This window comes from Tamandua tetradactyla, chromosome 20, assembly GCF_023851605.1.
Source record: "Tamandua tetradactyla isolate mTamTet1 chromosome 20, mTamTet1.pri, whole genome shotgun sequence".
In the NCBI taxonomy this organism is placed as follows: Eukaryota; Metazoa; Chordata; class Mammalia; order Pilosa; family Myrmecophagidae; genus Tamandua; species Tamandua tetradactyla.
Window position 1 is genome coordinate 22,644,738 of NC_135346.1, and position 27,293 is coordinate 22,672,030.

Here is a 27,293-nt window from a genome sequence, read left to right on the forward strand (position 1 = left end):
CAGTGTGACACATAATAGGTCTTCAGGAAATATTTGTTGAATGTTGAACGAATGATCAACTTTATGCCAGCAGTTGAGTTGATGTTCCTAGAGAGAAGAAGAAGGTTATTTTGATTTTTGTTTTTAATGTATATTGGGGTGGGGTCGTGGTTCCATCACTAGTAAAGACATCTGATTTATTTAAACATTTAAAAATTATTTCTAATTGTGTAAATAAAGTTCTCAAGGCCCTTTCTCCACACTCCAGTAATACTGAGGTTTCCGATTTGGTGTGCAGCCTTGCAAACTCTTTATGTGCCTTTACAAATCTGTATGTGGGCTATATAAAAATATAATTTTAGTTTTATTAACTAAACAATAATAATGAGAGATGGTGACATATTATTTCTCTGTCACTTTCTCTTGTCATTCTAGACACCTCTTCCTATTAGGCTGTATAGATCTTCCTCATTGTCACTGCTGAGTGGATGTCATGGATTGACCATACCACAGTTTGTCATTCACCTACTGATGGACATACAGATTATTTCCAACTTTTTGCTGTGCTCCATAGTGTTATGAAGAAAATCCCTATTCATGCCTTCTTGGCAGGTGTGACTGTTCCATGGTGGATCATGAGACATGAATTGCCAAGTCATAGGGTATATGCATTTTAAATTTCAATGGAAGCCAACTTGCCCTCCAAGGTAGGAGTACCTGTTTACATTAGAGGAGAGTAATTTACATTGGAAATGAATGGAAATGCGAGGGGAAAAAGATTTGCTTTTATAGGAAACAAGGAAAGAAAGTAAAATAGATGTGTCCTGGACTAGAGATTAGGAAGAAAAGTGAACTACCAAAGAAAAGAGTGGGCTGGTAGAGGTGAGCTGGACTGCCTAACAGGGAACAGGAGTTTCTGGAAGAAACAGTGTTGCTTTAAGCAGGACAAGCTGAATTGAAGAACATGATTTGATACCTGGAATGTACAGACTATGGTACTCTGAAGAACTGGATCTTTTTCTTTTCTTTTCTCCTCCATAGTACCTAGCCCACTGCCTAGCACATCGCAAGCCCGGGGGAGAGAAAGCATATTGAATTTAAGTAATTACCCATCTGGAATATGGTTGGCATTCTGAGATGCTTGGCACCCCTTTGTAAAATAGGTTTTAAACTTTAACTGCACTGTGTGCTGTTTCATAACTGAGCTTTACAGGGAAGGGGCAAGACAAGAGAACTGAAAGGTAAATGTAGTTACAAGGCTAGGGTCTGGGGTAAATTCTCAGTCCCAGCTACCCCTTCAAGCAGGCTTCCTTCTAGCCCCAGTCTGGCCTCCACCACCAAGGGACAGCATCATTCTTTGGATGACACATACAATGTATCTGTTCGCTTGCACGTGCTTATATGTATTTGTATTGGGGTGAGGGTGATGTGAGCGTGTATATGCATATACATGTCACCCTGAAACCCCAAACCTACTTCTTGTGGTTATTGTGTATGTTTTGCGTGTGTGTGTGTGTGGGGGGCGGGTGTTCTACTGAGGATGGGGAAAGTTCCCAATGACATTTGGCTCAGTCATGTAATAGAGAAGTAGTTCTTTCTTTCCATCTGAGCTGAGGTTAGGATCTAACCCACCTTCTCTACTGAGTGACCAAGATTGTGTTTCTGTTTTAGATATAGAAGGAATCGGGTCTCTTCGGTGACCTCTAGTAAACTAAGGCATTTTAGTTTTCTCTCCAATCTATCAAATTGTCTTAACCTCTTTGGGACCTGGCGTTGTCCAAGGTTTGCAGATCATCTGAGGACCAAGTTAATAATCCCATCACTGACATCTTTATAATCTGCAAAGCACTCTATGACATTTGTTGTCTTTCTAAACAGCAAACAAAAAAATGGTGTATTGCTGTTTCTCACCATATCTGTGTAGGCCCTACTCCTGATCCAGTGAGTCTTGTGCTGAAGAGACATGGTAAAGAGGTTATTGGCAAAGGAAGTATCTTCCTTTCACTGATTGGAAAGAGTAGAAGAAATATAGATTTTATATGTACTATTTAGAAAATATCTCCTACAATCACCTCTAATCGTACCACTTGTAGATTCTTGAAAGTCCTCAAAGATGACAACTAAGGGCATGATATGATTGTCTTCTCATTTTCCTTATTCACCTTTCACTGACTTCTCTTAGGCAACTCAGTTTACTGAAACAAAACCTTGAGTTCCAGGGCAACCCTTTAAAAGGCCTCTCTTATTTTTGTCTTTTATTTTCCTCTCCAGGCCCAGGAGCCTTCAAAAAGAAGGCTTCCCAGCATTCTGTGGCTAAAGAAATCAGTTGTTTCTTCTGTTTGTCATCAGTGAATAATTCTGTGTACTCATGAAATGTTTTACCCTGTGAACTGAAATCTCCTCACAATTGAATAAAATGCTCTGTACCGTTCAATCTGGTTTGGTTTAGCTTTATATAAGGCCAAGTTTTTGAACCTTTCTATACCCTTTTCTATGTTATACCACAATTCAACCATTACTTGGTGAATCAAACAACATCTCCTTTCTCTCTATGCTGCTTGAGTGTTTAGGCTCTGGAGTTAAAGAAACTTGAGTTTGAGTCCTAGCTCTACCACATTTGCACTGAGTGACCTGGGGATCCATTTAAACGTTTATCACCTATAAAATACTGATAATGATAGTATCTACATTGTAAGTGTGTGGTGAGGAGTAATGTATGTATATATATATATAATGCCTGGTACATAGTAAGAGCTCAAAAATGAAGATGAGGATGATGAAGATAATGTTATTGAATATTTTGGAGAAACTACCAGCCAGGAAGCTGAAATAAGAAGTTGAGGTCTAGAAGCTGGGGGCAGTAGCAATTGGTATTTTCCCTTCCCCTATTTGCATAGCTATGCCCCACTTCCATGTCCACAAGGGATGAGGCCCAGTCTTGTCCTTCTTCCGATGCCCTTTAGGTTGTTTGCTTGAAAACATCAAGGCCAAGACCTGCATGAGACAGATTTTCTAAGAAACTCAGAATTCCCTTTATAAATCTGGCAGAACGCATACTGAACCCCTTCCCACCTCCTATTCCTTCTTACATAGTGCACAACCTGGTTTTATGGGATTTTCCTGGGTCTGTTTCAAAAGAACAGATTCAAGAATCCACCCACTGGCCATTCACTGAAGTGAAACAACAGGTCACAGAGATGCCCCAGCTAAGGCAGTAAAAAATGATTGCTGAACCCAAGACCTGTGAAATGTCTGATTCGGCCTGAGTTGGTAAAATTACAGAGTCTCCATCTTTGGAGGGTTTCCTTATTATTTGTATTAGCTGCTGAGAATTTTCTGAGAAATCACCTTCTGTAAGTCAAGAGGATAGAAAGAGAGTGAGACCATCTCCCTGAAAAAGGCATTTCTCCAGCCTGCCCCACCCTGGCCCAGATATTTGGTGACTGTGCCAGAGTTAATATCATCTGTTGGCAGTTTTTTTGGCCAATCTGATATGGTCAACAGTGGTATTGAGGTTGAGTGATTTCCTCTCTGTTTTCATCTTATGTCTTGGCCTGAGCACCTGAGAACTCATGGAAACTGTTGTGCTCTGCTAGTGGTTTTCCCACTTTTTTGTTTGTTATTTTTCTGGATCCAGTAGCCAGAAAATAGTCTGTAAGTCGAACTTGAGGAGGTGGAATACAGATTGAACAAACCCATAAAACACCAGTTTGAAGACTAGTGTGCTAGGTAGCTTTTCCCACGGTCCAAACAGGCAGAAAATATGATAGTGTTTGACTGTGGGACCAGTGGACTCTTTCCCAAGGTGGATTCGCTGTACAGCCCAAATGAGGGCATGCATAGCTTCCCATCTCTCAGGAAATTAGTTGTTTCTTACCAAGCAGCAGAATTTTTAAATAGTTCTCAGGGTTTCCTTCTGGTCTCTTCCTGTCTTGTTTAAGTTGAGGTCAGCAGAGCTGAAACCACATTGTGCCATCTTCTCTGTGGGTGCTGTGTGTGCTTTCTTTTACTTTTCTTTTCTTTGTCTAGGAGGAGACCAATATTCCTCAGAAGTGTGTTTTATGGTTAACATGGAATTCTTGCACATCCTCTCTCCTTTTATTTGTAGAGCTAGGATTCATGCACAACCTGGGCAAGGAATTTGTTTCATTCTCATTTCAAAGTTTTGGTGGTTGTAAAAGATGCAGGTAAGGAGGGTGGTGGAGTGTCGAGGCCACTGAACCTGGAAAAAGGCAGTGTAATTATCCTGCAATCATGCAAAGCTGGGGGACGGACAACTGGGGTTTATGGGGGTGTCATAGAGAGATGAAAATCCATGGGAAATCTTAGCAATGAGTTTCCCTTCAGAGAAGGAAATTGCTTCTCTGCTCATTTGGGCACCGAAAAATTATATCAACATCTATTCAAATGGAGTAGAATATCTAGTCTGCATTCCTGAAGCAAGGCGTAGGAGTCAAGATTTGGGCTACAATGTAATTCAGAGTTACTATATTTCCTTTTACATGGAACGTTTTGGTAAAGAGAGGGTGACAAAACCATCTTATGAACATATCCAAAAATCAGTTCCCTGAAGCTATTTCTGCCCCTTTCTTCTTCTTCCTTTTGTTTAAGGAAGTAATTTAATTACTTAATTTAATTTTGTCACCCTCTCTTTACCAAAACGTTCCATGTAAAAGGAAATATAGTAGCTCTGAATTACATTGTAGCCCAAATCTTGACTCCTACGCCTTGCTTCAGGAATGCAGACTAGATATTCTACTCCATTTGAATAGATGTTGATATAATTTTTCGGTGCCCAAATGAGCAGAGAAGCAATTTCCTTCTCTGAAGGGAAACTCATTGCTAAGATTTCCCATGGATTTTCATCTCTCTATGACACCCCCATAAAACCCAGTTGTCTGTCCCCCAGCTTTGCATTATTTGTTTAAATAATGGCAAGCGCAGGCAAAGCCCCTCCCCATGTGTGAAAACAACAGGTCTCTCCTGCCAGCACTTAATTTACTTATCAAATTTAGATGGTTCTGCCTTTGGCATTAACCTAAATGAATTTGTTTCTATTCACATTGAGTGAAGATGGTTTTGCTATGTGTGTCATAATCAAAGAACTAAATAAGGGCAGTGTACACAGCCAAGAGTTGTTGCCAAATTTGATAAATGTGGTTTTGTTTACATACTTCTTCCCCAAATAAATTGCCCATGAAGGTGACTAGGTCTTGCTTATGTTGCTTTGTGTGGGTTTTAATTTCCACAAATATACTTATATTTTAGAAATCCTACAAATGGGAGCCAAACTCATCTTTTCATGGACTGTTAAAGTTTTTTCTTAGATTAAAAAATGAGCTTTTAGATATTTTTCCTTGTGAGCTCTGTGCTGTATTCATCTTTATCACTGAACACAGCGCCTCATATGTAGATTGTGATGGATGGATGGAAGGAGAGAGTGAGTAGAAAGAAAGGGAAGGACAAATGGATGAGAGGGAGGGAAGGAAAGAAGGAAGGAGTGCATGAGTAACATGTGAAGGAAGAGTGGAGTACAGAAGAATCCCCACAGAGCTACTTTAAAAATGTAGATTCCTGAGCCTCACACCCAAGAAATCATATTTATTTATATATTAAGCATAACAACATACAAACACCCAAGAAATTTTGTGTATTTATTAATTTATTTATTAAACATAACAACATATAAATATTCTTGCCATATGATCATTCCATTCTTTTTTTTTTTTTAAGCAGAGACAACTAAGCATTGATTTTGTGTTCTTCTTACTGTATTTCAAGTTCTTCCAAAACAAGATCCTAGGAACGAACGTCCAGATTCATGTACGCCTGGGCTTGGTCCACTGTTTCAGGGTGTCGGGAGCTGGGATCCATGCTTGGATGTTCACCTACATTAAACCCCAGGACAGCCTAACGGCATAACTCCCTTCTCCATGGCGGCTGTGTGTCCTTTGTTATTTCAGAAGAGGTAGTGGCCTCATGGAAAAATATGCTGGAACTTTCTCTCGGAACCAGGCTGTGATATGAGAGGTGCTTGCCATGCACAGCAACCAGTCTTTTGCCTGACCCTTCACAGTCAGTTTGTGAAGACAGAGCAGAAAACAATCTTCTCTGAAGATACTTCACTGCTCACGAGACAGACAGAGACCTCCAATGCATAACCACTTTAATAACACATTCACTGTATTGACACCTAAGAGTAACAGCAACAGTACTGATAAAGAGCAATTTCAGAAGGCTTTAACTTTAAACTGCTGCCCACAAAATAGAGGATTTAGGTTGTCAGATCATTTCAAAATTAGTTTCTTTTATCACTCCTACTCCATTTCCTGTAAATGACCACCACAATACAGATGACTTACTTTGTTACTTGACATTTTCCAGCTTGTAACTCGTGGGATATACATAGCCCCATGTCCTAATCAGGAATTCACTTATCCGAGCTCCTCTTCATCTATTAGACTTGTAAATACCTACCTTCTTTCTCTTCTCCCAGTACAAAGATTACTCTCAAATACTGGTAAATACAAAAAGAATTTTGAAGTGGCAGGGCATGGCTCCATCAGAAGCCAACTCCAAAGGTGGTTTTCAACACAGCCTCACCTGGGTCTAGTTCAGCTGTCAGATGAGTTGATTGATGCTTTTGTCCTGATAACCAGGTGAGCCCATCTCCTTGAAAAAGCCCACTTTATTCTTGGTAGCATGACATGCCACTGAGAGGTAGAACGGACACAAGAACTGGGAGATCTTCTGGAAATACTTCTTTGGGAAGGCATTTCATGAATGAGATCTTCCAAACAAATGACAGTAAACCTCCCCAGGTGCTCCTCAGTTACTGGGTTGTCTGTCAATGGAATTGTCTTATTCTTGACCTTGGCTTGTCCATGTTTCAGGATAAGTTCCCAGACAGACTTCAGGTTTGGAAATTCCCAGGTCACATAAGGTTCCACTGTAGGCAGCATTTTCAGGGTTGTGGGGGTCACATGCACAAATACACCACTGAAAATCTTCCTCAAGCGAAGTCTTTCGATGGTCCTCTGCACCAGTAAGCCTATCCCATTGATCCTTTGGATGCGTATGACAAAGGCCAAGGAATGTCCACCTGTCATTTCCAAGCCATGAGGTTTCACTTCTAGCCGTTTGAGGTATGTCTTGTCACGTTGCTGCCGCTGAGAAAAGAACGATTCCAGTTGCTTAAACCTGAACTGTTTTCCTTTCATCTGCTTCTTTTCCAAAAGTGCCTGCTTTGCCAGGGTGGCTATGAGGGCCTGATAAACCTTCCTCTTTTTCAGGAGATTTTCTGAAACCAAAGGGATCTATTTTCTTGGCTCTTCCTCTGCCATCTTTCTGATGCTGCCGGTCATTCCATTCTTGATATATAATCAGTAACTCACAATATTATCATATAGTTGTATATCCATCATCATGATCATTTCTTAGAACATTTGCATCAATCCAGAAAAAGAAATAAACAGAAAACCAAAAAAAAAAAAAAATGCATACATACCATACCCCTTATTCCTCCCTTTCATTGATCACTAGCATTTCAGTCTAATAAATTTATTTTAACATTTGTTCCCTGGATTATTTATTTATTTTTAATCCATATGTTTTACTCATCTGTCGATACGGTAGATAAAAGGAGCATCAGAGACAAGGTTTTCACAATTACACAGACACATTGCGAAAGCTATATCATTATATATTCATCTTCAAGAAACATGGGTACTGGAACACAGTGCTACATTTTCAGTTCCCTCCAGCCACTCCATTACACCTTAACTAAAAAAGGTGATATCTATATAATGTGTAAGAATAACCTCCAGGATAACCTCTTGACTCTGTTTGCAATCTCTTAGCCATTGACTCTTTATTTTGTCTCATTTCACTCTTCCCCCTTTTGGTCAAGAAGGTTTTCTCAATCCCTGGATGCTGAGTCCCAGCTCATTCTAGGATTTCTGTCCCATGTTACAGGAAGGTCCACACCCCTGGGAGTCATGTCCCACGTAGAGAGGAGGAGGGCAGTGAGTTTGCTTGTTGTGTTGGCTGAGAGAGAGAGGCTACATCTGAGCAACAAAAGAGGTTCTCTGGGGGTGACTCTTAGGATTAATTTTAAGCAGGCTTAGCCTATCCCTTGTGGGGTGAAGTTTCTTATGAACAAAACCCAAGATTGGGACCTCAGCCTATTGCTTTGGTTGTCCCCACTGCTTGTGAGAGGATATTAAGAATTTTCCACTTGACACCCAAGAAATTTTGAGTCAGCAGTCTGTATTCTCACCAAGTTCCAGCAGTGATTCTCCTGCAGTTAATCCCCAGGTCTCACCCTGAGCAACATTGTTATAGAAACTGTGAACGTGATTAATCAAATTTACCTCATAGGGCATGAAGGTGGGTGTATCAGTCACTTTAATGTTTACTAGAGTTGCAGTCATCACTCTACAGAGAAGGAGATTCCTTTATAGAATTATGTAGACTGCTGATAAGGGGACAAGCTGATTTACCATTTCCACTTTCAAAAGGGCTCAGGGTTGTAGTAATCACTGAGAGGTTAGCATCTTTTCTCCCACAGGTGAGCTTATCACTGGATACCCAACTTTTCCTTTTCTTGTGGTTCTTTTCTTTCCTTGAGATTCAAGCCAATTACATTACAGGACCTTATTCAGGAACCAAGAAATATAGTATGTCATAAATTTAAACTTTTTGGAAATCTCCCTTCTGGAGTTGGTTTGCGTACTCCAGTTGGAGATGTTCTATAACCACACTGCCATGATTTGTCCCTTTTCCCCAGCTCTTTTCTATAACTTGCATTTCTTGCAGAGTAGAACCTTCTGCTGACTAACTGGATTATTTTGCAGGCATTTTGTTCCCTTGTCTGACCTTCCTCTGCCCTTAACTCCCCACATCAACTCGTATGGGGCTGCTACAGCCGTGCCTCTGCCAGCCTGTGTGGCTAGAGTAAGTGGCAGGTACTTTGTTCTGCATTGATGTTTGAAAGGGTTTTATGTGAAAAAAAAAAGTTCCTCATAAATTAAGGCACTTGTGTGCTGAGCTTCTTTCCACCCACAAGGCTTTTGGCAGGTACAAAAGATCTTTTACCCTGGCACCATCTTTGGCTTCTTGACTGAAGCAAATGTCTGTTTCTCTTGGCTTTTATGTATATTGTTGCTAGAGAAGTCAGCAGGAGGCTCCAAATAAACCCTGCAGTTTGTCCAAGTAGGAAACTGAAATGGTTCCTGGGCAGTTTTATTTGCAGGCCTCTTCTGCTTTTGTGATCCTGTGACCCAGCGACACTGTAATGCTGTCTCTTATTTGGAAAGATTTCATTCAGGATGCTGGCAATTTGATGTGGACGCTCGGGGGAAGTCTGTATAGATTATTTTATTGGAAAGGCCAGATGGCAGCAAACTCTAAAGTTCTAAGTCCTACTTTGCTCCAAGGTGCCTGAGGAATAGCAGCCTACTGACAGCTTGAAGTATGGTGCACTGGATAATTGGCTTCCTCATTTAGTAATTTGTCTGCTTTCTTTCCTCTTCCTCTGCTTCCTCTCTACTTGTAAACTGATAGCCTCCTGCCTCTTCAATAGAATGAAAGAGAGTCCCCTGAGCAACAGCTAAAGGGAGGGGCTGGCCAAAGCCCCAGGTGGAGGGTCATTTGGAAAACTGACACAGAATATAACCATCTTTTCTTCCCCTACTTTTTCTCTGGTCACCTATCTTGATTCTAGTTTCTTCCATTTATTTCCCCTTATCTTCCTTCAGTATCTCTTGCCATTTCCTCCCATGTTTTTCTTTCTCTTTTGTGGATGGGTTTCCTCTCCTTATATTCATTCTAACCTTGGTTCCTTTCTTTCTTCTTTACTTTTTTTTAATTCCCCACATTCTGTTCCTTTTGCTTTCTTTAATTTTGCAATTTATCTAGTTCAATTTCATTCCAAAAAGAAAATTTATTAACATTAACATAACTTTTTCTATTTTCTACAAGGAAGAAAACATGTTTTAAAATACATTCTGGCACCTTCATCCACTCCAATATGTGTCTTTAGGTATGTGGAGTTCCAGGATACAGCATCTCTGCATCATTGCATGTGCAGATGCACTACTCAAAGCTTTTACCCTTGGACCTGGGGAATTACGTCTGGTTTCATTTAATAAGTCATTTTCTTCTCCAGGTGGAATTTAGATTATTCTGCTGTAAACTTTATGACAGACCTGACTCTGGGCCTGGAAGGGTTAGGTCAGATGTCAGTTTGCAAGCAATCTGGAGAGACCAGGTCAATGTCCACCAGCATCTCAAGGTGTTTTTCCCAGATATTGGGTCACCGTGACAGCAGGAGTAGAAGAGAGTCTCTGCCTCTGACTCATGATCAACCAGTCATCTTCCTGGTGATGTACTGTTTCCACAGTTGTCTCTCCCTCTGCTAGAAGAAGGCAGCCTGAACCCCACTGACTCACTGTACCCCAGATCCCACAAGAAGGACCTTGCTCACAGGTGAAATGGACAGCTGCTGTGACCTACCATGCTTCCCCAGTTTTCATCTTTTAGCTGCAGTTTGCAGAGAGCTTGAGCCTGTGGCTCCCTTTCTGGTTTGGAGGGTGGAGGGCAGGTTTGGAGTCAGGATGCTCAAGTTCGAGTCTCAGCTCCACCAGTCATGGCCTTAGACACATCACGTGTCCCCTCAGAACCTCAGACACACGACAGCCTCGTGAGGAACTTTGTCACTTGTTTGCAGCTGTATTCCCAGCATCTGACATATCTGGACCAATTCAGTGGCTAAGAGCAAACACTTCATGTCAAACTTCGGGACTTCAAATTCCAGTCCTGCTACTTGCCAACTGTGTGAATTTAAACAAGCCACTTCATCTCCTGTGCTCATTTTATTTATCTGGGAAAACATGAAAGATATCTATTAGTTTCCTAGGGCTGCCATAAAAAATTAGTGCAAACTTGGTGGCTTAAAGAAACAACAGAATTTTATTCTCTCACAATTTTAGAGGCCAGAAGTCTGAAATCAAGGTGTCAGCAAGATCCCGCTCTCTCTGAAGGCTCTAGGGAACAACCCTTCCTTTCCCCTTCCCATTTCTGGAGTCTCCAGGCATTCCTTGGTGTGTGGCTGCATCACTGCAGTGTCTGCTGCGTCTTCACATGGCCTGCTTCTCTGCCCTCTGTTTCTTCTCTTCTCTGTCTTATCAAGACACTTGTTATTATATTTAAGACCTGCTTGGGTAATCCAGTATGGTCTTCTCTTGAGTTCCTTAACCTAATTTTATCTGCAAAGACTGTTTTCCAAATAAAGTCACATTCACAGATTCGGGGGATTAGGGCATGGTCACATACTTTTGGAGGTGATCATTCAACCCATTCACTACAGGGCTGTTGTGATGATCAGTTGAATTAACAGATGTAAGTGCTTAGAGCATTGTGTTGCATGCAGTAAGAGCAAATTAAGTTCTTTTTCAGATCTTACAATAATCCTATTGTGTATAAAATACAACACTGTGGCACCCAGTAAGAGCTCAGTGAATGCTAGTTATTTGTTCAGAAAATTTGTATGGAAGGCCCATTATTTCCAGTGCCCCATTCTAGGGTGCTGGGAATGCAGTAATAATAAAAAGTATTTAAAAAATAATAATAATAAAGAATAAAGAGCACAGAAAAACTTTCACCTCGACTACGCTTCCATCCCAGTAGTTTCCATTAATACTGTCTTGGTCACAGCCACCACCACCACCATCATCACGGATGCTCCTAATTCTGAGCCACTCTAACAAGATGCTGAAGAATATGTTTCTCATGCAGACGAGGTCAAAGAAAACAACCCACAGCCAAAACCAAATTTCCACCTGTAGTTTCAGAAGCATGGAAGATCAATTTTAGTTTTAGCAAAACTGATTAACTGATTTCAAAGGTTTGGAGTTTGGTTTTCTGGGGAGACACTTTGTTTTTGTTTTTTAATTTGTTGAAGTCTGGTGAAGGAATAAGGGGCATCGGTCTTGTCTGAAACTTCTGCTGGCTCCTGGTCTTGCTATGGAACCCAGGCCGCTGGAGGGGAAGGGTGGGGACAGTGGTCCACCCAGAGGGGCTGATGGAGAGGGGCCACAGGGTGCCTTAACCTCAGAGTGCCTCAGTGGTGACCTCTGTTTCTGGGACAGCAGTGAACTGTACATGGAGACCCAGGGAACGAAGGAAATTGCTGGTGCCCTCAGAAGGAAAAAGAATTAAAGCAGGCTTCTTGGGAATCCTTGGATATCTCTTTGGCCTCCTCTCTCATGGTGAACATGTCAGCAAGGAAAGATGTCAGGTTTTGGGAGGTGGGGGAATTCCCCTGACCCTAGCATATCCTTCAGAGAAGGAGTACAAATTGCACAAATCATGGAGCTAGCTTACCCTGGCCAGCCCCAGAGCAAGAAACTCCACTCAACAGTGGCAGCCTGTGCTCAGCCATGGTGCTGATGGCTCGTTTTTCTTCCAGCTCACCCCACATCTGTTGAGTTTACCCTGATGGCACGCGGTGACCTGAAAACTCACACCGTGCTCTGTTTCAGAATAGACTGTATAGAAAATAAACATGCAGGATAAATAAAGCAAAGGGCAGGAAGTAATGGTTTTAAAAAGTTACCAGGAAAACCACAGGTGAGGTCAGGTTTAGAAATTGTATGCTTTTGGAGGCCCTTAGTACTGACATCACTCAAATTGCTCAATCAAGACCTCCAAGTGGAGCAGTTGCTTTTGGAATTTGCCCAGTGCTCAGCCCACTACCAGGCAGAAGAACCCTGACCTACTTTCTCCCTCTCTCGCTCTCTTTTTTTTTTTTAAGTTTTGTATCGATTTGTGAGGCCTCCAACAGGGCAGTGAACTTTTTAAATTTTTAAATTTTTATTTTTCTTACTATTTAATATGTCAAATTGTCTCCCTCACTGAGGTGAAACAGGCTGCATTGGGATGGAAGGGAGAGCCTTGGGGTATAGTCAGTCTCTTTCTTTCTCCCTCAGCTCAGGCTTTTATCCCAGGACACTATGATTCTGCATTTAGGGCTCTGCCCTGCTGATGAGAAAAAATGATCTTTTTGATAGGTTGAATGAGAGGACAATGAAACCTTCTACTCATTGAATCAGGGTTGTCATGCCCTCCCAAGCTGTTGGCTTTTCTTTGCACTTAGAATAATATTTGAGCTCCTTGCCTCAGTCTTCAAGGCCTTATACAGACTGGTTCCTGCCAACTTCTTCAACCTCACCCACCACCCCTTGGCTCTCTGGCACCTCTCCAGCCCCATGCATGCTTTGTCTATTCTTCGGTCACAGGCTTGTTTCCTCCCCAGGGTCTTTGCGCCTGGTCCTTACCTCTGCTTGAAAAACTCTGGCCCAATCCCTACATGCTGGTTCCTTTTCTGACCACACTTGCGTGGCACATTGTTAGAGAGGTCTACACTGCCATCTGGTTCAAAACATCGTGTGCCCCATAGGTCACTATTGGGCTCAGGCTCTGCTTCTTGTTCCACATGGCACTCAATACCATCTGAAGCCATCTTCTTCATGTATTTGTTTATTCCTTTATCATCCTTGCCTCTCACCATATGTCATCTCCACCAAAATAGCAGCTGTGTCATCCTTGCTCACCACTGTTGTACTTAACTTCTAAAATAGTGCCTGGCTTATAGTCAGAACTCATCAAGTATTTGTTGAGTGAATGAATGCTTGCCTAAAGAGTGGGCTTTCTAAAATGCTGCCCAGGAGAAAAGAAATGTAAAATCCTCAAGTAACACTTTTCTCTTGGCCCAAAGAACCAGATTTTTAAAAGATGTGGACTGTCTTCATAGAAACTCTTTTGACCAAGGGCTTATCTAAGGGAATCTGATCATTGTTGTTTCTGGTTGGAGTATAACTGTTAGGACAGTTTCTGCTACAAGAAACAGAAAGCCCAACCGAAAGTAGCTTAAATAGGGCTCATTTAACAAGAAATCCCAAGATAAGGCTGTTCCAGCATTAGGTAATTCAGTGGGCCAAGACATTATCAAGGACTTGAGTTCTTTGTATCTTTCCATACTGCCGTTATCCATGTGTGGCTTTTCCCTTAGATTTGTCCCTTCTTGTCACAGGATGGCTGCAGTAGCCAAAGGTGTCATCTCACGCCACCCTTGAAAGATAGGAAAAGGGAATGAACTCAGCAGATTTTCCCTCTCATCTAATTGGCCAGAGTTCCAACACATGTTCACTCCTAAAAAAAGTCACTGGTGAGAAGAATCCTGCTTTGGCTGGTCAAATTCCTCCCCTGGGAATAGAAGACTAGCCTTCCCTGATGTACCTGGCCACCAAATACCTAAACCAAATAGAGGCATCCGTAAGTTCTACTTCCATATGAGAGGCCTTTCTGACCCAAGTGCTTTTCAAAGCACTGCAGGTGATAGTTTGGAGATGTCAACAGAAACCTGATTAAGTAACCCTTGGGACAAGTTCAGAAAAGCCTATGTGGAAGATAACAGGAAAACGGAGAAAAGGAGGATGAAAACTGAAATAAAAGGGGAATGAGGCTATAGAGAGTATATATGACCCATGATAGAATTTCACCTAAAAGAATTAATTGTCACACAGCTTTGCCCAGTTGTCTCAGTTGTCCTGTACTTAACGAGGCAGTTAAGTTGAACCAATGCTCATTCAGCCCTTACTATATATTATTTCTTGGGCCAGAATTTCTTTTCTTGAGCAGCATTTCACTTGATCATGAAAGTTGCTCATTCTCAAAGACTTCCAGAAAAGGAGGTTGTCTTGTTCACCTAATAGCCATTCATCTATGACTTCTAGGGAAACTTTTACGTAGAAGATTAAGCTCCCTGAATTTCAGAACATGATTTGATTGGAAACCAGCCTCTGACACTCTATGGCCTGCCCAGATACATATTTTCAGGCTACCAAAGAAGTAATGTTTCAGGACTCCTTTTGGGTATCTCTTGGCAGCTGCTTTTTGAGGACATGTCTGCTGGCTTGTGAGTCAGTGTTACTATTCAATGAAAGTTTCCACTAATCCAAATTATCGGGAACCTTGGTTTTCACATGTTAGGTATCCTCATCAACTTTGTTTCTTTGGTGCTATTTTCATGGAAGATTTATTTTGTAAGAAAAACTCTATGACTCTTTTATCTCCTGTCTGTACAAAGCACTTTGTATTAAGACATTTAATACTTGGTATTAAGATATGTATCAACATCTCAGTCCTCTCTCCATTAGTAAATACTGCTTCTCATATTTTGTTCTGTGTCCCATAGGAGTTAGCCCCTACAAAATTCTTTTTTTTTTTTTTAATTTCTGCTTCCTACAATCTTCCTTTGAAAAAACTGGTGATCCACACTTCTTTTCTCTCTCTCTCTCTCTCTTTATGTATCCCAGGACTATAATGTACTGTGTGAGTCTTAGCTAACTTAGCCACATCCTTGGGATTTTGTTTCTCTTTTTCTTTCACTTTAATTTAATTTAGTTTATTTTTATGAGCAAATATTCCCCATTCCTACCTACCCTCATTCCCTGGTAAACTCTAATCTACTTTCTATCTGTGCATATTTGCTATTTCTAGTCATCTCTTATAAGTGATATCATACAATATTTGTCAGTATGTGCTTTGCTTATTTCACTGAGCATAATGTTTTCAAGGTTCTTCCATGATGCAGCATATCTCAGAACTTCACTCATTCTTATGGCCAAATAATATTCCATTGTGTGGCTGTAACACATTTTGTTTATCCATTCATTTGTTGATGGACACGTGTATTATTTCCACCATTTGGCTACTGTGAATAATGCTGCTTTAAACATTGGTGTACAAGTAACTGTTTGAGACTCTATTTTCATTTTCTTTGGATATGTACCCAGAAGTGAAATTGCCAGGTCAAGTGGCAAGTAATTTATATTTGGCTTTTTGAAGAACTGTCATATTTCTTTCCACAGTGGCTGCACTGTTTTACATTTCTATCAAGAATGCACTTGAGTTCTAACTTTCTCATGTCCTTTCCAACACATTATTTTCCATTGTTTTTAATAGCCATCCTTGAATGAAGTAGTTAGTATCTCATTGTAGGTTTGATTTGCATTTCCCTATTGGCTAATGATGTTGAGCATCTTTTCATGTGCTTACTGTCTATTTATATATTTTCTTTGTAGAAATGTCTATTCAAATCTTTTGCATATTGTTAATCGGGTTGCTTGTCTTTTTGCCATTGCATTATATATTCTTGATACTAAGCCCTTATTTGATACATGGTTTGCAACTATTTTCTGCCATTCTATAGGTTGTCTTTTCACTTTCTTATATATTTTTTGATGTACAAAAGTTCTAAATTTTGATTAAAATTATCTATCTTTTGTTGTTGTTGTTGCTCATGCTTATGGTGTCATATCTAAGAATCTGTTGCCAAATCCCAGGTCATGAAGCATTTCCCCTGTTACCATCTAAGAATTTTTAGTTTCTTCTATCTAGGTCTTTGACCCATTTAAAATTGATTTTTGTATATGTTTTAAGTTGGGGTCTAACTTCATTCTTTTGTTCGTGGATATCCAGTTTTCCCAACATTATTTATTGAGGAGATTATTTAATCCCCATTGCATATACTTACCACCCTTGTCAATAGTCAATTGGCCATAGGTATTTGGGTGTATTTCTAGACTTTCTATTCTGTTCCATTGGTCTATTTGGTTATCTTTTTGCCAGTACCATAATGTTTGGAATACTGTAACTTTGTAGTATGATTTGAAATCAGGATATACGAGTCATTAAACTCTGTTTTTCTTTTTCAAAATTGTTTAGGCCATTTGGAACACCATGTAGTTCCATATAAACTTGAGGATAGTTTTTTACCCATCTCTTAGGAAAAGGTTGCTGGAATTTTTGTAGGATTGCAGTGAATTTGTATATTGCTTTGGGGAATATTAATATCATAACAATATTAACTCTTCCAATATATGAGCGTGGGATGTCTTGCCATTTACTTAGGTCTTCTTCAATTTATTTCAGTTGTATTTTGTAGTTTTTTGTGTGCAAGTTTTTTATGTCCTTGCTTAAATTTATTCCTGGACACTGTGTTTTAGATGCTATTATAAGCAGAGTTTAAACAGAGTTGTTTCCTTAATTTCCTCTTTAGATTGTTCATTGCTAGCATATGGGAACAAATTTGAATTTTTTGTGTTGATCTTATACGCAGCCACTTTGCTGAACTCTTTAGCGCTAATGGTTTTCTTGTGGATTCCTTTAGATTTTCTATGTGGAAGATCATGTTGTCTGCAATAGAGATAATTTTATTTGGATTCCTTTTTTTTCTTGCCTAATTTATCTGACTAGAATTTCAAGTACAGTATTTAATAGCAGAAGTAAAGTCAGAAATTAGGTGACTTGTCTTATTTCTAATCTAAGGGAGAAAAGCTTTCAGTCTTTCATCATTGAGCATGATAGTTGCTGTGGGTTTTTCATAAATGGTCTTTATCACATTGAGGAAATTCGTGTCTACTTTTCTGAGTGTTTTATCAAGAAAGAATGCTGAATTTTGTCAAATGTCTTTTCTGGGCCTATTGAGATAATCATGTGTTTTTTCCCCCCCTTTTTCATTCTATTTATCTAGTATATTATAATGATTTTCTTATGTTCAACTACCTTTGCATATCTGGGATAAATTCCACTTGGTCAGAGAGTATAATATTTGAAATATGCTATTGGATTCAGTTTGTGAGTATTTTGTTAAGGACTTTTGCATCTATATTCAGAAAGAAATTGGTCTGTAATTTTCTTGTGATGTTTTTACTAGGCTTTGGTATTAGAGTAATGCTGGTCTCATAAAATGAATTAGGAAGTATCCTCTGCTCTTAAATTCTTTGGAGAATTTGACAGGGATTGGTATTAATTATTCCTTGAATGATTGTAGAATTCATAATGAAACCATCTGTTTCTGGACTTTTCTTTGGTAGAGAGTTTTTTATTTTAGATTCAATTTTTGTACTTGTTGAAGTTTTCTCTTTCTTCTTGAGTAAGTATACATAAAATTTGTTGGCATACAGTTGTTCATAGTATTGTCTTGTAATCCTTTTTATTTCTGTAAGGTAGGTAGTGATACCAGCATTGTCCTTTTATTTTAGTTATTTGTGGCTTTTCTCTCTCTCTCTCTTTTTAAATTAGTCCAGCTAAATGTTTGTTAGTAATATTGATTTGCTCAAAGAAACAACTTCTGTTTTGGCTGAACACTTACCAGGTTTTTAGCTAAAAGCTTCCAAAATCTGATGAAAGATAGGAATATACAAATCCGAGATTCTCAGTGGACCCCCAGCAGCAAGAGCAGAAAGAGTATTATACTGAGACACATTATAATCTAACTGTTGAATACGTTCATGTGTCAACTTGGCCATGTGATGGTGCTGGTTGTTTGGTCGGGCAAACACTGGCCTGTCTGTCACCATGAGGACATTTCATGGACTTGAATCATGATCATGTTGGCTGCATCCACAGCTGACTGCATTTGTAATCAGCTAAGCAGAGTGTCTTCTGCAATGAGTGATGCTTAATCTAATCACCGGGAGGCTTTTAAGGAGGATTCAGAAGAGACAGTCACTCTTTCTGCTTCAGCTAGCCCCCCTTTCCTGAGAGTTCATTAAGGACGTTCTTTGGAGTTGCCAGCTTGTGGCCTGCCCTACAGATCTTGGACCCTTACATCCACAGTTGCCCAGCCAGCCTCTCCTGAGAGTCCGTTGAGGACCTTCATCAGAGCTTTCAATTTGTAGCCTGCCTTACAGACCTTGGACTCTACATCTCCATGGTTACATGAGACACTTTTATAAATTTTATATTTACAGATATCTCCTGCTGATTCTATTTCTTTAGAGAACCCTAGCTAATACAAATACCAGGGATAAGGATGGAATTTAAAAACAGCAAGAGATATGTCACATGTGAGGGATCCTTAGTAAGATTAACATCTGCTTTCTCAATAGAAACCATGTAGGCCAGGAGGGAGTTATGAAGATATATTTTAAGTGCTAAAAGAAAAAAAAATGATTTCTATAAATAATATATCTGATAAAACTGTCCTTCAAAGAAATGAGGGCAAAATTAAGACATCTGGACAATCAAAAACTGTGGAAGTTTATTACTACTTCCCCTGCCTTACAGGAAATGCTAAAAGGAATCAGTCATATGAGAGGAAAGGAAACTATATGGTAACTTGAAGCTATAGGAAGAATGAAAGACTACTGGTATGGCTTACAATATGGGTAAACATAAATGCCAGTGTTATTGCATTTTTCATATGTAATGGTATTTTTTTTTATTAATTAATGGAAAAAAAGAAATTAACCCAACATTTAGAAATCATACCATTCTACATATGCAGTCAGTAATTCTTAACATCATCACATAGATGCATGATCATCGTTTCTTAGTACATTTGCATTGGTTTAGAAGAACTAGTAACACAACCGAAAAAGATATAGAATGTTAATATAGAGAAAAAAAAATAAACGTAATAATAGTAAGAACAAAACAAAACAAAACAAAACAAAAACCTATAGCTCGGATGCAGCTTCATTCAGTGTTTTAACATGATTACTTTACAATTAGGTATTATTGTGCTGTCCATTTCTGAGTTTTTGTATCTAGTCCTGTTGCACAGTCTGTATCCCATCAGCTCCAATTACCCATTATCTTACCCTGTTTCTAACTCCTGCTGAACTCTGTTACCAATGACATATTCCAAGTTTATTCTTGAATGTCGATTCACATCATTGGGACCATACAGTATTTGTCTTTTAGTTTTTGGCTAGACTCACTCAGCATAATGTTCTCTAGGTCCATCCATGTTATTACATGCTTCATAAGTTTATTCTGTCTTAAAGCTGCATAATATTCCATCGTAGGTATACACCACAATTTGTTTAGCCACTCGTCTGTTGATGGACATTTTGGCTGTTTCCATCTCTTTGCAATTGTAAATAACGCTGCTATAAACATTGGTGTGCAAATGCCCGTTTGAGTTTTTGCCCTTAATTCCTTTGAGTAGATTCCCAGCAATGGTATTGCTGGGTCGTATGGCAATTCTATATTCAGCTTTTTGAGGAACCGCCAAACTGCCTTCCACAGTGGTTGCACCATTTGACATTCCCACCAACAGTGGATAAGTGTGCCTCTTTCACCGCATCCTCTCCAGCGCTTGTCATTTTCTGTTTTGTTGATAATGACCATTCTGGTGGGTGTGAGATGATATCTCATTGTGGTTTTGATTTGCATTTCTCTAATGGCCAGGGACATTGAGCATCTCTTCATGTGCCTTTTGGCCATTTGTATTTCCTCTTCTGAGAGGTGTCTGTTCAAGTCTTTTTCCCATTTTGTAATTGGGTTGGCTGTCTTTTTGTTGTTGAGTTGGACAATCTCTTTATAAATTCTGGATACTAGACCTTTATCTGATATGTCGTTTCCAAATATTGTCTCCCATTGTGTAGGCTGTCTTTCTACTTTCTTGATGAAGTTCTTTGATGCACAAAAGTGTTTAATTTTGAGGAGTTCCCATTTATTTATTTCCTTCTTCAGTGCTCTTGCTTTAGGTTTAAGGTCCATAAAACTGCCTCCAATTGTAAGATTCATAAGATATCTCCCTACATTTTCCTCTAACTGTTTTATGGTCTTAGACCTAATGTTTAGATCTTTGATCCATTTTGAGTTAACTTTTGTATAGGGGGTGAGATACGGGTCCTCTTTCATTCTTTTGCATATGGATATCCAGTTCTCTAGGCACCATTTATTGAAGAGACTGTTCTGTCCCAGGTGAGTTGGCTTGACTGCCTTATCAAAGATCAAATGTCCATAGATGAGAGGGTCTATATCTGAGCACTCTATTCGATTCCATTGGTCGATATATCTATCTTTATGCCAATACCATGCTGTTTTGACCACTGTGGCTTCATAATATGCCTTAAAGTCAGGCAGTGCAAGACCTCCAGCTTCGTTTTTTTTCCTCAAGATGTTTTTAGCAATTCGGGGCACCCTGCCCTTCCAGATAAATTTGCTTATTGGTTTTTCTATTTCTGAAAAATAAGTTGTTGGGATTTTGATTGGTATTGCATTGAATCTGTAAATCAATTTAGGTAGGATTGACATCTTAACTATATTTAGTCTTCCAATCCATGAACACGGTATGCCCTTTCATCTATTTAGGTCTTCTGTGATTTCTTTTAGCAGTTTTTTGTAGTTTTCTTTATATAGGTTTTTTGTCTCTTTAGTTAAATTTATTCCTAGGTATTTTATTCTTTTAGTTGCAATTGTAAATGGGATTCATTTCTTGATTTCCCCCTCCGCTTGTTCATTGCTAGTGTATAGAAATGCTACAGATTTTTGAATGTTGATCTTGTAACCTGCTACTTTGCTCTACTCATTTATTAGCTCTAGTAGTTTTGTTGTGGATTTTTCCTGGTTTTTGACGTATAGTATCATATCGTCTGCAAACAGTGATAATTTTACTTCTTCCTTTCCAATGTTGATGCCTTGTATTTCTTTTTCTTGTCTAATTGCTCTGGCTAGAACCTCCAACACAAAGTTGAATAATAGTGGTGATAGTGGACATCCTTGTCTTGTTCCTGATCTTAGGGGGAAAGTTTTCAATTTTTCCCCATTGAGGATGATATTAGCTGTGGGTTTTTCATATATTCCCTCTATCATTTTAAGGAAGTTCCCTTGTATTCCTATCCTTTGAAGTGTTTTCAACAGGAAAGGATGTTGAATCTTGTCAAATGCCTTCTCTGCGTCAATTGAGATGATCATGTGATTTTTCTGCTTTGATTTGTTGATATGGTGTATTACATTAATTGATTTTCTTATGTTGAACCATCCTTGCATACCTGGGATGAATCCTACTTGGTCATGATGTATAATTCTTTTAATGTGTTGTTGGATACGATTTGCTGGAATTTTATTGAGGATTTTTGCATCTATATTCATTAGAGAGATTGGCCTGTAATTTTCTTTTTTTGTAATATCTTTGCCTGGTTTTGGTATGAGGGTGATGTTGGCTTCATAGAATGAATTAGGTAGTTTTCCCTCCGCTTCAATTTTTTTGAAGAGTTTGAGGAGAGTTGGTACTAATTCTTTCTGGAATGTTTGATAGAATTGAGATGTGAAGCCATCTGGTCCTGGACTTTTCTTTTTAGGAAGCTTTTGAATGACTAATTCAATTTCTTTACTTGTGATTGGTTTTTTGATGTCATCTATGTCTTCTTGAGTCAAAGTTGGTTGTTCATGTCTTTCCAGGAAGCTGTCCATTTCATCTAAATTGTTGTATTTATTAGTGTAAAGTTGTTCATAGTATCCTGTTATTACCTCCTTTATTTCTGTGAGGTCAGTAGTTATGTCTCCTCTTCCATTTCTGATCTTATTTATTTGCATCCTCTCTCTTCTTCTTTTTGTCAATCTTGCTAAGGGCCCATCAATCTTATTGATTTTCTCATAGAACCAACTTCTGGCCTTATTGATTTTCTCTATTGTTTTCAATTTCATTTATTTCTGCTCTAACCTTTGTTATTTCTTTCCTTTTGCTTGCTTTGGGATTAGTATGCTGTTCTTTCTCCAGTTCTTCCAAGTGGACAGTTAATTCCTGCATTTTTGCCTTTTCTTCTTTTCTGATATAGGCATTTAGGGCAATAAATTTCCCTCTTAGCACTGGCTTTGCTGTGTCCCATAAGTTTAGATATGTTGAGTTTTCATTTTCATTTGCCTCGAGGTATTTGCTAATTTCTCTAGCAATTTCTTCTTTGACCCACTCATTGTTTAGGAGTGTGTTGTTGAGCCTCCACGTATTTGTGAATTTTCTGGCACTCCGCCTATTATTGATTTCCGACTTCATTCCTTTATGATATGAGAAAGTGTTGTGTAAGATTTCAATCTTTTTAAATTTGTTAAGACTTGCTTTGTGACCCAGCATATGGTCTATCTTTGAGAATGATCCATGAGCACTTGAGAAAAGGGTGTATCCTGCTGTTGTGGGATGTAATGTCCTATAAATGTCTGTTAAGTCTAGCTCATTTATAGTAATATTCAGATTCTCTATTTCTTTATTGATCCTCTGTCTAGATGTTCTGTCCATTGATGAGAGTGGTGAATTGAAGTCTCCAACTATTATGGTATATGAGTCTATTTCCCTTTTCAGTGTTTGCAGTGTATTCCTCACGTATTTTGGGGCATTCTGGTTCAGTGTGTAAATATTTATGATTGTTATGTCTTCTTGTTGAATTGTTCCTTTTATTAGTAGATAGTGTCCTTCTTTGTCTGTTTTAACTGCTTTAGATTTGAAGTCTAATTTGTTGGATATTAGTATAGCCACTCCTGCTCTTTTCTGGTTGTTATTTGCATGAAATATCTTTTCCCAACCTTTCACTTTCAACCTATGTTTTTCTTTGGGTCTAAGATGTGTTTCCTGTAGACAGCATATAGAAAGATCCTGTTTTTTAATCCATTTTGCCAATCTATGTCTTTTGATTGGGGAATTCAGTCCATTAACATTTCGTGTTATTACTGTTTGGATAATATTTTCCTCTAACATTTTGCCTTTTGTATTATGTATATCATATCTGATTTTCCTTCTTTCTACACTCTTCTCCATACCTCTCTCTTCTGTCTTTTTGTATCTGACTCTAGTGCTCCCTTTAGTATTTCTTGCAGAGCTGGTCTCTTGGTCACAAATTCTCTCAGTGACTTTTTGTCTGAGAATGTTTTAATTTCTCCCTCATTTTTGAAGGATAATTTTGCTGGATATAGGAGTCTTGGTTGGCAGTTTTTCTCTTTTAGTAATTTAAATATATCATCCCACTGTCTTCTAGCTTCCATGGTTTCTGCTGAGAAATCTACACATAATCTTATTGGGTTTCCCTTGTATGTGATGGATTGTTTTTCTCTTGCTGCTTTCAAGATCCTCTCTTTCTCTTTGACCTCTGATGTTCTAACTAGTAAGTTTCTTGGAGAATGCCTATTTGGGTCTAATCTCTTTGGGGTGCGCTGCACTTCTTGGATCTTTAATTTTAGGTCTTTCATAAGAGTTGGGAAATTTTCAGTGATAATTTCTTCCATTAGTTTTTCTCCTCCTTTTCCCTTCTCTTCTCCTTCTGGGACACCCACAACACGTATATTTGTGCGGTTCATATTGTCCTTGAGTTCCCTGATACTCTGTTCAAATTTTCCCATTCTTTTCCCGATAGTTTCTGTTTCTTTTTGGAATTCAGATGTTTCATCCTCCAAATCACTAATTCTATCTTCTGTCTCTTTAAATCTATCATTTTAGGTATCCATTGTTTTTTCCATCTTTTCTACTTTATCCTTCACTTCCATAAGTTCTGTGATTTGTTTTTTCTGTTTTTCTATTTCTTCTTTATATTCAGCCCATGTCTTCTTCATGTCCTCCCTCAATTTATCGATTTCATTTTTGAAGAGGTTTTCCATTTCTGTTCGTATATTCAGCATTAGTTGTCTCAGCTCTTGTATCTCATTTGAACTATTGGTTTGTTCCTTTGACTGGGCCATATTCTCAATCTTCTGAGCATGGACTGCTTTCTTCTGCTGCTGGTGTCTGGGTATTTAGTCAGATTTCCCTGGGTGTCGGACCCAACAAGGTTGTAAGATTTTTCTGTGAAATCTCTGGGTTCTGTTTTTCTTATCCTGCCCAGTAGGTGGCGCTCGTGGCACACATTTGTCTCACGTGTTTGGAAGGGATCCCCCCGGTCACTGATCTCCGCGGCCTGGGGATTTCCGATCCAATTCTCTCTGTTGGCTCGGGGGGCCGCGCGTGGTGGGGGCGTCAGCCGCCGCGGCTTGAGGGGACCCTGTGGCTGGTCGCCGGCCGCAGCGGGCTCGGGGAATTTGCCACCGGACCAGGAAGTCGCCCGTGGGGGAGGGGCGTCGGTCACTGGCCGCTGCGGCCTGTGGAATTCCCCACCGGACCAGGAAGCTGCCCACAGGGGAGGGCCACCGTGGCTTGGGTAGCCCTCTGATCCGAGACTCGTAGCCGGACCAGGAAGCCGCCCGCAAAAGAGGGGCGCCGGCCGCCTTGGCTTGGGAAACTTGCCTCTCCGAGACTCTCAGCCGGCCTGGGAAGGAGGGAGGGAGGAGCTCCGGCCGCCACGGCTGCCGCTGCTCGCAAAATCACGCGCCGCTCGGGGATCTCACCGCAGCTGAGTCTCGCAGTCAGACTAGCCAGTCCAGACTGGGGAACGCTGTGTGTCCATTCCCTGCCATGGCCCCGGGAGCTGTTCTGCACTGTTTCAGTTCACCTAGTAGTTGCTTTGGAGGAGGAACTAAGACGCACGTACCTTACTAAGCTGCCATCTTGGCCCCGCCCCTCAAATCTGTAATGCTATTTTTAATTTCTTATATGGTTTTGGTTACTGAGTACATGTAGCATAAAGATATAGTGTGTGACGAACAAAATAAGACAGAGAATGGGTGATATAGGAATAGACTGTATGTAGGCTGTTAAAGTCAAGTTATAATAGAATTAGGATGTTACATGTAATCCTCATGGTAACTATAAAGAAAATATCTAAAAATACTTATATAAAAGGAAAGAAGTAATTCAAAATGTTTCATTATTAAAGATCATCTAAATAAAAGACAATAAAGAAGAATGGAGGGGCAAAAATAATATGACACGAAAAACAATTATCAAAATGGCAGAAGTAAATATTACTTTTCTGTAATTGCCTTAAGTGTAAATGGATTAAAAGGCAGAGATTGAGAGAATGTTGAAGAAATATGACCCACCTTTTTGGTGTTTATGAGAGATTCACCTTAGACCCATAGATTCAAATGGGCTGAAAGTGAGAGGATGGAAGAAATATTTCAAGCACATAGTAACCAAAGGAGTACTGGACCTTAAGTAAAAAAATTGTCACAGTGGGCAAAGAAAGACATTCTATATTAATAAAATAGAAGAAAATTTTAAAATAATAAACATATATGCATCTAACAACAGAATGCTAAAATGTGTGAAGCAAATGTTGATAGAATTGAAGTAAGAAATAGACATTTCTACATTAATAGTTGGAGATTTCAATGTAGCACTTTCCATACTAGAAAGACCATCTAGACAGAAGATCAGCAAGGAAATAGAGGACCTGAACAACACTATAATCTAACTAGATACAGTGTGCGTATATAGAACACTTCAAACAACAGTCGAATACACTTTTTTTTTCAAGTGAACATGGAACATTCCACAGGATAGACCATATGATAGGGCATAAGAGAAGTTTAAAAAATGTTTTTAAATATTGAAATCATATGAAGTAACTTCCCCAGCCAGAATGGACTGAGGCTAGAAATCAATAATAAAAGGAAAGGTATAAAATTTACAAAGAAGAGATTGCAAGGCAAATTAGAAAATACTCAGAGATAAATGAAAATGAAACACAACATACCAAAACTTATGAAGAGAAGGCAATGCGCAGAGGGAAATTTGTAGCTATGAATGTCTATATTGAAAAAAGAATGATCTCAGTGTGTAAGCGCAGTTCAGTGGTAGAATTCCTGCCTCCCATGTGGGAGACCTGGGTTTGATTCCTGGTCCATGTATTTCCCAAACAAGCAAATTCAATAATGGTGCTGTAATAATGAGATACTCACATGGAAAAAGAATCAAATGTGACCCCGCCATACAGCATGCTAAAAGAAAAAAAAAGAATAATCTCATAATCATAGCTTAACTTTGAATCTTGGGAACTAGAAAAAGAAGAACAAAGTACACCCCAGAGTTAACAGAAGAAAGTAAATATGATTAGAATAGAGGTAGATGAAATAGAGAATAGAAAACACATTTTTTATTGTTCTGTATTTTTAAAAAAATAATAAACTTTATTTTTAGAGCAGTTATAGGTTCACAGAAAACTTGCACAGTTCCCACATATCCTCCCACATACATGATTTCCCATTATTAACATATTGCATAATTACGATACATTTTTTACACTTGATGAATCAGTATTGTTATATTATTAGTTACTAAGTCCATTGTTTACATTGGGGCTTCACTGTTTTGGTTGAATAGTTCTATGGGTTTTGACAAATTCATAATGTCACATATCTAGTGTGATACAGAGTACACCTACCAAGCCCATGACAACCACTGATTTCATTGTCTTTGTAGTTTTCCTCTTCCTGAATGCCATGTAGTTGGAATCATAGAACATGTAGCCTTTTTAGAGTGGTTTCTTTCACTTAGTATGCATTTAAGGTTTATCCACGTCTTTTCATGGCTTGATAGTTTATTCTTGTTTATCACTGAATAATATTCCATTGTATGGATGTAGTACAGTTTATTT

General features: G+C 39.1%; 1 long non-coding RNA gene and 1 pseudogene across 3 annotated transcripts in view; one reads left to right on the forward strand and one right to left on the reverse strand.

The window, feature by feature from the left end:
• LOC143663919 (uncharacterized) overlaps positions 1 to 27,293 on the forward strand; it is a 458,967-nt gene that overhangs the window by 196,431 nt on the left and 235,243 nt on the right. The window lies entirely within an intron of this gene.
• LOC143663917 (ribosomal protein uL30-like pseudogene) lies at positions 6,589 to 7,322 on the reverse strand (annotated as a pseudogene).